This window comes from Cupressus sempervirens, chromosome 11, assembly GCF_028749045.1.
Source record: "Cupressus sempervirens isolate cs-2001-9-10 chromosome 11, ASM2874904v1, whole genome shotgun sequence".
Taxonomy (NCBI): domain Eukaryota; kingdom Viridiplantae; phylum Streptophyta; class Pinopsida; order Cupressales; family Cupressaceae; genus Cupressus; species Cupressus sempervirens.
The window spans coordinates 766,023,501-766,031,675 of record NC_143128.1 but is presented as its reverse complement, the minus strand read 5'-3'; the positions used below and the strand labels follow the sequence as shown (position 1 = coordinate 766,031,675).

General features: G+C 40.0%; 1 pseudogene; it reads right to left on the bottom strand.

Moving 5' to 3' along the window:
• Positions 1-465: 465 nt before the first annotated feature.
• Positions 466-1,719, bottom strand: LOC149531854 (E3 ubiquitin-protein ligase PUB23 pseudogene; annotated as a pseudogene).
• Positions 1,720-8,175: the final 6,456 nt, after the last annotated feature.

Here is an 8,175-nt window from a genome sequence, read left to right as displayed (position 1 = left end):
ACCTGGTTTTGTGGTTTGAAAAGCTAATGGTCTATTTGGTTGACACGGAAGATGAATATACTGTGGACCCCACAATATTATTAAAAAAACTGTCATAAAATTCAAAACCTGGTTTTAATTTCGAATTCCACCTTTTTATTGGAAGAAACTTCTTCCAATTTTTGACCAAAATTGGAAGATGAAATTGAAAACCAGGTTATAATTTTAACCAACCAAATACCAAAGTTTTTTGGCAAAACCTGGTTTTGCCTGATACCCTGTTTTTGACCCTCATCTTCCAGCAACCAAACGGAGCCTAAGAGAATATAATCCATTATACTTATCTCCTCTTTGGTCGCTTTCTTCCAAGAATACAACATTCATTGCAAGGGTTCGTCTTTCACAAATCGAGACAGCGTTACAGTTTTGTCTCACTATTGTTCATTCCATTTCCAAATGGCCCTCAAACAGAGATATACATAGTGGCTACTGAGCAGATTTCGGATAAATGATTGAGGGAACGCAAGAGGAGCTCCTCCAGCATTTATCGTGCACTCTGAGCATCTCTTTCGCCTTACTCTTTGTCTTCACCGTGCACTCGCTGTGCATTAGCATGCACAGCTTCGCCACTGCGCCGATCTCCACCATGTCGTTCATTATTTGCTTAGAGGGACAATACTTACAAAGAGACCACAGGATCCGCACGGCCTTTTCCGTTGCCAAGTGGGAGATTCTCATTATCTTCTTAGACACCGAAGGGACACCCATTGCGTGGTCGGCCAAGGCAGCCCTTCCTTCTGCACATCTACACAACACATCCAGAAGACATAACATCCTCTCGCAGCTGCTCTTCTTTTCGGGACTCTTATCGGGAAGCGAGTCGATCAAGGCAGAGACTGCGCCAGCCTGGATGGCTTTTATTCTACTGCTTCTGCTACTAGAGCTCATTGCTGTCAGCACCTCCAGGGCGGCTACGGTAGCCTTGTGGCACACCTCCTCCGTCAACATTTCCAGGAATCCTTCAATCAAATCATCGTTAGCGTTCAGGACGAACCGATCGAGGACTTTCTTTGACACCGCGTGTAAGAGCATGACGGCGTGAAAGCGGGCGTTGGAAGTGCCTCGCTTGAGGACGTAGGCCAGGGAGGCGAGACACCTGGCGGTGGCGAGTGAATCCAAGGTGTCATCACGCAAAGGAAGAGAAGAAAGGATCCCCAGCGCTTCCTCGCAGGAGGAAGCAATTTCATAGCAGCAACCGGCCTCGTCCGTTTCAGAGCTATATTGGTTTTCAATGAGAGAGACTAGGGTCGCCGGCACGGCAGACAAAGCGATAAGCTTTCTGTTGCCCTCGCTCTCCGCGGCTACAGACCACAGTTTCTTCAACACCTTCACTTGAAAAGCCGGTGCCGGAGACGACTCGATGTCTCGGAGCAACTTGTGGAGTTGATCGGCATCGAGGGGCGGCGGGGGAGTGGAGATCGGGTGGACGCCCTTGGAAGAATTGAGTTGGCACCAGTGTTGGATGAGGCGCCAGAGCGTGTGATTCGGTGTGAGATCGGTGTTGTCATGAATGCGTTGCCTTGTGAGAGGGCAGGTGTTGTTCCCCATTGTGAGCATCCATTTCTCAATGCTCTGCCGGTCGTAGGTGACACCGGTGCAGATGGTTACAGGGTCTTTCATCAGCTGCATCGATATTGGGCACAGGAAATACGAAGGAATTTCCACCTCTGGAACTTCCATCTCTTTCCTCAGTACCCCACACAGCCGAGGGTATGGAACAGACTATTGCTGGTATATAATGGAAGAGGATACGGGTCATGTAATAGAATCGTTGGCCAATATACCGGCGTTCGGGAAGAGACAGATCGAGTCAAGGGTTGTTTAGAGTTGTGATCGGTGGGCTTGGTAACGCGGTTTTGGTGCCAATATAAAAATCCTGGCATGGTCAATGCACTCACCAATTATAAAATATAGCATAGACAAAATATATAATTGGATGAGAATGTGCAAGGGACAGCCACACAGCCGCACTCGACGCTGCCGCCCACATTTTTCATGAAATTGAACTGATAAAGCAGATAACTGATGACGTAGATTGTCTCTTTTCAAGACTCCCATCTGATCATAGTTAGGTGCACCGCAACAAGGCTGCACATTACCTTAGCCGGCCACCAATCTGACTAAACACGGCGAGCTGAGGACATATCCCTCGCTGTATTGCTTCCAATATTAGGTAACCTAAGTTTATTCTATTTTTGGCATGACTGCAATCTATACCTTTTTAATTTCTAACCATTCTGTCGATCGTATTGCTTTGCACAACTGAAAGCTAAATAATTATTATACAACGATTTTTAATATTTTTTTAGAGAAGTTCGTATCCAAGCTGATTTTATAATTCTTTTGATATGTGATGGTTACTAAACAACTGTAAAAGATATATAGTCATACACTTCAATGTCCGATAAAGAAGTCAACATTTCATTGAGGGTGTTACTTATTGTCTATCCATCATCCCAAATCTACACTTATCATTTGGATAAAGGATGTTCTCTTTGATGCATTATAAGGTTAACAAGTGTCATATAGTGTAATGTCCTCATCTTTTTAGCTTCTTAATAGATTTCTTAGCCTTTCATCCTTCGAAGGCTAACTGGAAATAATTAAATTGATTTCTTATTAAGTCATTAAATACGTTAAAAAAAATTAAAAGAGATGACTTTATATTTAATTAATTTAATATTAGGGAATTGTTGAGAAGCACAACTTATCTATTGTTGGAAAGGAGGAAGCTTCTAGAATAGTGCGATAAGATAACACTTATAATTCTTCTAGAAGGGGGGGCAAGAATAATATAAATAGAGGAGAGAGCCTCATGGGAAGCCATCCGGATTTGTTATTGATATTTGCCTATGTATTTATGGAGCCAAGGGCTTGTAGATAATCAATTTGTCTTTGGGAACGAAAACTCCCAATGATAGCAATTTTGAGGGTGTGAAACATCACCTGAATTATTGCCAATTAGAGGTGGTATTACAGTCACTTCATTGTGCCGAATTTGTGGCCAAGAGTTGGGTGTGAAGAGGAAGAATAAGTAGGGCATTTGCTGCAGGAACATTGTATTATCTTGTCATTAGGGCATAATACCTAGAGATATTGATTGCATTGTCAGTAGAGACTCAAAGTGACTTCAAGAACTAGGTTTCTCTTGTTTATTCATGCATATTATATGCTACTACTGTGGTGTCAGTTTTTATTAGAATTAAGCATTTATTTATATATATGATACCAAAGTTTGGATTTGATATTAGTTTGTATTTAGATTTTGTAAAGATGTTTGGTTGTAGATGCATCCTATTCTCTTAGTGTAGTAACAATGATGCAGGAGCATCTTGCATGGGAAAAAAAAAAATTGAAAAAAAAAATTTGAAAAAAAAAAAAAAAAAAAATTGTGGAGGAGAGAAAAAGTGACGAAAATTAGAGGAGAAATAATAAAAAAATAAAAAAAGGGAAAAAGGAGAAAAGAAAGGAAAAGGTGATTTCTATTTTCGAGGTGCATAGGTGGCATAAATAGAAAAATAAAAAAAATAGTTGTCATTACATTAATCGAGGTGTAGGTGGCATCTTAGAAGCTTGTGGAAAGTTTCTTAAATCTTGCATTTAATATTTGTTGTGATCCATAAAGGAAATGTAATTTTCTAATTGGGCCACATGGTGGTGCTTAGTTGTAATTCTAGAAGGTTATGGAAGTTGTAGAAGGTTGTGGAGGAATTCTAGAAGGTTGTGGATAAGTCATGCATGGGGTGGTAAGTGCCTATTTAAGCAAGGCATATGAGCATTTCTAAATCAAACTCAAGTGAAAGCTCAAGGGGAAGCTTGAGGAGTAGAAGCTTGGAGAAGCTTGAGAAGTGGAAGCTCAAGGAGAAGCTCAAGGAGAAGCTTAAGAAGGAGTAGCTTGGGAAGTAGAAGCTTTGGAAAGAAAGCTTGGAAAGGTGAATGTTGTGGAAGGTGAAGCTTGGAAAGCTTGGAAGGCTTCAAGGTGTGAAAGGAAGGAGAAAGTGAAGAGTGAGTTTTCCTGAGTCTGTGGACAGAGCGCCGAATGTGAGGCAGTTTATAGTAGGATTATGATGGACTTGTGAGTGTGTAGACAGAGTGCCAAATGTGAGGCAGTTTACACTTGGATCTTGGATTAGGTTTGTGAGAAGAGCTAGTGACTGCGGTTTAGAAACAAGGAGGTTGCTTGGTGGCTTGCGAGCACAAGTTGAGATCTCAGAGGTTTCTACCAGAGTGTGGATCTGGACTAGCTTGGGTTTGGATTGGATCTTGAGAGATCTTGGAAAAATGTTATTGTAATTGCTATTGAATTTTCAGGTATAATAATTTTTTTTTCATATTGTTGCATTATTGGTTGTGAGTTGGTAAGGGTGGTGTGGCCCTTCGTCAGTTGTATCAGAGCCGTACCTACATTAGTGGTATCAGAGCGTACCTTCATCAAACAAGTGAAAGGAAGAATTATATTCATTGTGCATCTTGTAACCATTTATTACTAGTAGAAAATTAGGGTAATTTGTGATCAATTTGAGCAAGGCTCATTACAGTGGTATCAGAGCCTTTCATTCTACCATCTTATGAACAGTCAAATAGCAGATGAGTGAGAGAGAAATTAGATGTTATAATAGGGAACAACAAAAACAACAATATCAGAATCCACAGGTTGAAGGGGATACATCTTGAAAAGCATTAAGAGAAAGAGATACCAGTAAAACAGTTCATAATATGGAAAAAGAAGAAAATAGGGATGCAAGAGCTGAAAAGAAATTTGATACCATGCTTGATATGTTGTCATGCTTATTAGCAAAAATGGATCAGCAAGCCACTCAAAATTAGAACACAGTCACTCAAAATCAAAACACAGCTGAACATAGTGGAAATAATGAGGGAAGGTCTATACATCGTGCTGAAGAAACTAGAGGATCAGCCTCTAGGCCTCTTTTTCCCACCTTTATACCAAGAGAAGAACAACCACATGCTACTCCAGCTATTTCTTTTGGAGATGAAGCTAGACAGGCTTACTTGGAGTACATTGATCTTCCTCCTGATATGAGAGAAATATGGACATTTGATCAATCCATGAATCAAAGGAATAGGAGAGGAGGAAGGAATGATCACTATGCTCCAAGAAATGACTATCAACAAACACTCGGTAAGATTTCCATGCCTTACTATGATGGAAGTAACAAATGCACACTAGATCTTGGGTTCAAAAGCTTGATAATTATCTTTCTTTGAGACCAATGCTTGAAGAGGATACCATAAGATTTTCCACACTACATCTTGAAGGAGCTTCTCACGAGTGGTGGTATCATGGGTTAGTCACTCTTGGACATAACCTTATCACTACATATGAGGAGTTTACTAATAGGTTGATTGAAAGGTTTGATGTCAAAGATCCTAAGGTGACTTTCCATGAATTGGCACAACTAAAACAACATGGTTCCCTTGATGCTTATGTGAATGACTTCCAATAGTTATCGATCATGGTTACTAACATTAGTGAAAGAAGATTGGTGGTCTTATGCATGGAAGGATTGATGGAGCCATTGAAGGGTTGGTTGAAAACTTTTGATCCTCCCTCGCTACAGGAAGCAATGAAGAAGGTATGAGGCATGGAGTTTTCTGCCCCTACCAGAAAGTTTACATCAAAGGGAACATTTTCCAATCATGACAACAAGAAGTTTCCTAAGGAGGACAAAGCTAAAGATAAGTCTACTTTTCCACTTGACCATGAGACACTTAATGATTTGAGGAAGAAGAAACTATGCTTCTATTGTAAGGGACCATATGATATTAACCATGACTACCTTATGAAACCTAAGGGGAAGTCGAATCATGCAATGTGGGCACTAATTTCAGATTTTGATTTAGACCAGCAATCTAAAATTAATGATTTAGAATCAAAAAAATTAGAACATGATGAAGAATTAGAGGAAGAAGTAAAGCTTAAAGAGGTTCATCTCACAAGTATTCAATGAGAAGGGTCTTTTAGGATGCGAGGGGTTCTTGCTGGTCAAAAGATTATTACTCTTCTTGATATAGGTGTGACACACAATTTTATTGATACTAGGCTTGTTGAGAGGCATGGTATACAGACTGAGAAGTTTGAGGGAATTCGAGTTAAGGTTGCTGATGGCTTCACTCTTAGGTGTGACAAAATGATTTCAAAATTGCCCATGCACTTGAATAACTATGAGTTCAAGGCAGATTTTAATGTGGTGAACATGGGAGACATAGATATGGTTTTGGGAATGACATGGTTACATGACATAGGAATATTCACCCTCAACCTTGGTGAGATGGAAATAAGATTTGAGATGGATGGAAAAACTCATGTGTTGAAAGCACTCAGAGACACCAGTTGCAAGACTATTTCTCTCAGGAAAATGGAACATCTCTTGTTTCATGACATGGTTGAGTGGGTAGCAAGTTGTGTTTTGAAGCCAACACGGGAAGAGCAGTAGAAACCTATTTATCATCATGATATACAAGAGTTGAGGATCAAGCATGATAAGGTCTTTAGTGAGATTCCACCTGGTAGACCTCCAGATAGAGGGATAGAACACATCATCGAATTGGAGGAGGGTGCTAATCTTGTTATAGTCACTCCTTATAGGCACCCTAAGTGGCTTAAAGATTAGATAGAGAGAACTATCAAGGAGTTTCTAGCTATGGGTCATATTAGACCGAGTAAGTCACCTTTTGCTTCATCAGTAGTATTGGTTAAAAAGAAGGATGGTACTCTAAGGATGTGTATTGATTATAGAATGCTTAACAAGAGAACAATCAAGAACCGCTACCCCATTCAAAGGATTGATGAATTGATTGATGAATTGCATGGTGCCAAGTACTTCTCCAAAATTGATCTAAGATCAGGTTACCACCAAATTCATGTAAGAGAAGAAGATATTGAAAAGATAGCATTTCGTTGCCATTGTGGACATTTTGAGTTTGTGGTTATGCCATTTGGGCTAACCAATGCCCCTGCTACATTCCAGTCTACTATGAATAGGGCATTTCATTCACAGTTGAGGCGATTTGTGTTAGTCTTCTTTGATGATATCTTGGTTTATAGCCAGACATGGGAAGAGCATCTTGCACATCTTGACATAGTTTTGGGTATTCTTGGTAAGGAATCTCTATATGCAAAAGAATTTGAATGTGACTTGGGCATGAAAAAATTATTGTATTCGGGTCACATCATTAGTGAAAAACGAGTTTGGATGGATCTAGATAAGGTCAAGGAAATTATTGAGTGGCCTACTTCGACGAATTTGACACAACTTAGAGGATTTTTGGGTTTATGTGGATTCTATCACAGATTTGTCAATGGGTATTCTTGCCATGTAGAACCACTTACAGATTTGACTAAGAAAGGGGCTTTTGTTTGGACTCATGAGGCACAGGAATGCTTTGAGATGTTCAAACAACTTATGACTACTTGCCCAATGCTTGCATTGCCCAATTTTACTAAACCCTTTGAGTTGCAGTGTGATGCTTTAGATGAGGGGATTGGAACTGTCCTTATGCAAGACAAACATCCAATTGCATATGAAAGTAGGAAGTTGAGGGGCTCTGAGAGGAGCTACAACATACATGACAAGGAAATGTTGGCCATTATGCATGCATTGGCTAAGTTTAGGCAATACCTAGTGGGAAGTAAGTTCATTGTTAAAACAGACCATAATAGCTTGAGACATTTCCTTGGGTAGCGGGATCTTAATGACTGTTAGCAAAAGTGGGTAAGCAAGTTGCAATCTTATGATTTTGACATTTCTTTTGTCAAAGGTTCATAGAATATAGTTGCTGATGCCTTGTCTCACCGACCACATTTGAGCTCTATGGCTAAGGTTTTAGAGGATTGGAGTCATTTGATTATGGCAAAATATGCTAAGGATTATTGGGCGTCAAGTATTATTGATGGGTCACTACATGATAATAGGTACACGGTGATGAATGATCTTATCATTTACAAGGGGAGGATTTTCTTGACTCCAGGATCAAAAGTGAAGAACATAGTATTGAGGTCCTTTCATGATTCACCATTGGTAGGCCATCGCAGGTATTTCAAAACCTATCGACAAATTCAGGAGAGGTTCACTTGGAAGGGTCTAAAATCTGATGTTCTAGGATATGTTCGAG